The sequence below is a fragment of the Rhinopithecus roxellana genome, chromosome 6 (genome assembly GCF_007565055.1).
Source record: "Rhinopithecus roxellana isolate Shanxi Qingling chromosome 6, ASM756505v1, whole genome shotgun sequence".
Lineage (NCBI taxonomy): Eukaryota > Metazoa > Chordata > Mammalia > Primates > Cercopithecidae > Rhinopithecus > Rhinopithecus roxellana.
Genome location: NC_044554.1, coordinates 107283733 through 107286449, shown reverse-complemented (window position 1 = coordinate 107286449; position 2717 = coordinate 107283733). Strand labels below are relative to the sequence as shown.

Below are 2717 nucleotides of genomic sequence, written 5' to 3'. Positions count from 1 at the left end.
AAAAGAAGAAAGTTGGGAGGTGGTTAAACACCCTTATCCCCTCAAAGCCTTTATAGAGATTACAGGGATCTTCTTCCAGGGATCAGAGAGAAAGAACTGAGGTGGGGGTAATGTGCTAGCAAGTCTGTCCTGAGGAAATTATGAGTCCAGCTCCTGGTGAAAGACAAGGGGAAAGAAAACTGCCAAGTTCAGCCATCCCATTTCCAGCATGAAGAATGGGGGTCTTCATGCAAGTTTCAATTGTGAAAGCCAAGATTAGCCCATTGAAAATCCATCCACCCAATTCTGGAGTGGAGGGGTTGCTGCGGTCCTCAACTGTCTGAAGCACTAATGCCCATTCATGAGGAAGGGGAAGGAGATGAGGTCCTTCTTCAGGAAGAAGATGGAGAGCTCCCCCCGTTTCCATTACATTCCTTTTTGATGGCCAAGTAGAAGAAAACTCAGCATTGCTGGGGCAAGGGCTGACATCTTAGGATCACAGAGATGGCAGAATCTTGTTTCAGGTCTTCTGAGACTTTGTACTCAATGGGTGAACTCTTACTCTGCAATGTCAAGTTTTTCCAAGGTTGTACTTGTAGTTAAAATTTGCAAAGTCTCTCCAACTACAGGTGAGAAACTGGGGTCAGGAATAGGTGTGCCCTCACTGATTTCCTTCAATGGTGGAGTCTGAGGTAAAACATTAGGACAACCAAAGTGAACACCTGGTTCCTCTTCTGCCTTTGTTGTGGCTTGTGCCTTGTGTTCCCCTGAGACCGATAGCTGGTAAGTAATGCAAGAGTTGTCACTGGAGCTTGCTCACCCAGAGAAAAATGAGCCAGACTGAAACTTTTTGGAAGGAGAAGGCTTCAAGGGGACCTTCTTCCTTTTTTTGAGACAGGGTCTCACTCTGTTGCCCAGGCTGGAGTGCAGTGGCACAATCTTGGCTCACTGCAACCTCCGCCTCCCAGGCTCAAGTGATTCTCCTGCCTCAGCCTACCAAGTAGCTGAGATTACAGGCATGCACCACTACCACCTGGCTAATTTCTGTGTTTTTAGTAGAGATGAGGTTTCACCATGTTGGCCAAGCTGGTCTCAAACTCCTGTCCTGGGATTACAGGCATGAACCACCACACCTGGCCGGGATCTTCTTAAATGCTGTGTTGCACATGAAGCACTGGAACCGTTCAGTGTAGAAGCCTGGGTGACGCACTGAGACAGTGTCCCCATCACGTACCAGGGCTTTCCAAGAGTGTTCCAGCTTCTTAACAAACCTGTAAGACTGTAGAATGTCAGTGATGCCAATACAAAGCAGGATCCTTTCCCCTCTACTCTCCTGGGCAGGGATGCCACCCGTATGGTCATCGGTCTCCATGGGGCTGCCCCGTCAAGCCTCTCCCTGGATGGATTCCATGGCTGTGGAATACAGAGCCTTTTGGAGGGCTGGTCTTCAAGTGTCAACTGAGCATTGTGCTTCACTGCTTATGGGCTTTCGTGCACGATCTATGTTGTGGATTGACATCAAGATGCTATAGTCCATTATCTCGAAGTCACGCTGCAGGGTCTTACAGAAAGCGTTGTACATGTCAGCATCCAAAAAAAAAAAAAAAAAAAAAAAAACCATTAGGATGTTTTGTAAGAAGTCTAGGTTTTTAAAGGTGGGAAGAGGCTTCTCTCACTCTTTCTAGGAAGCCTGCTTTTTGTAGGTTGAACCCTTGAAGTCAAATTTGATATGCATTTTGACCAGTCTTAGTAAGAGATTCTTCATCACCACAATCTGAATGTTCTTGCCGCCTGCCTGCACACAGCACAGTCCACAGAATTTAGGCAGAAAAGTCCAAGGGTTCTGGCTGAGGTGGATGTGGTATCCTGGAAGCAGCTTCTGCAGAAACTCTGCCTCTTTATGTTGGACTGTTTTAATAATGAATTCATTGTGGCTGGACACATATATCAGGGAACCATCAGCTCCAGAGCTACTGAGTTCAATCAGCGGCTCACTGCAGAGGGAGTACAAGCCATCATCAGGACAGATACCAAATAGCTCCTGAAAGTAGCAGAAGGCAACAGGTGCATAGGTCTTGAAAGGAAAGTCACTGCTGTGATGAGCAGAGGTCAGGTTGCTCCCTTCACTGGGGAAGAAGAGACTCTCCACCACGCAGAAATCTTGCATGAGGACATCATGCTCCGGTGTGGGACCCAGGCTCCCCACAGTGTGAGTAATGCCCAACCAGATGGCACATTTCAAGGCTGATGCGGTTGTCTTTCTACAGGTTGTCTCTCCTGAGGAATCAACACCTGGATGGCCTATTTTCTTGATGGGCATGCCCGAGACACAAGGCACCTCAGACGCAACCAGTCTCTTGATTCCAGATGCTGAGGACGAGGTACAGGAAGCAACCCCAGGATCAAAGGATGAAAAACCGACTGCTCAGGAAGCCCTGAGGAGGCCGACGCCATCTTGGCAGCCCCTCCCCTCGGCGCCCTGGCCTCTTCTGATCCGGCTTTTCCTCTGCTCCCGTGGAATCTTCCCTCTCCAAGCCCCTTCACAGAACCCGCGTCTGCGCCACCTCCCGGCCGGGCGGACCCCCCGCAGACACGTGGAGCCGGTTCTGGACCAGCTCAGGGCCCCGCCATTCACCTGGCCTGGGGAGAACTCCCACCTCAAGGCCCGCCGCCAGTTTCCTGGCTCTCCACAGGGGGCACTTTCCCCTTTCACAAAAGACTAAGCCCCCGGGAACAAG

General features: G+C 49.9%; 1 pseudogene; it reads right to left on the bottom strand.

Moving 5' to 3' along the window:
• Positions 1 to 522: 522 nt before the first annotated feature.
• Positions 523 to 2433, bottom strand: LOC104671756 (annotated as a pseudogene).
• Positions 2434 to 2717: the final 284 nt, after the last annotated feature.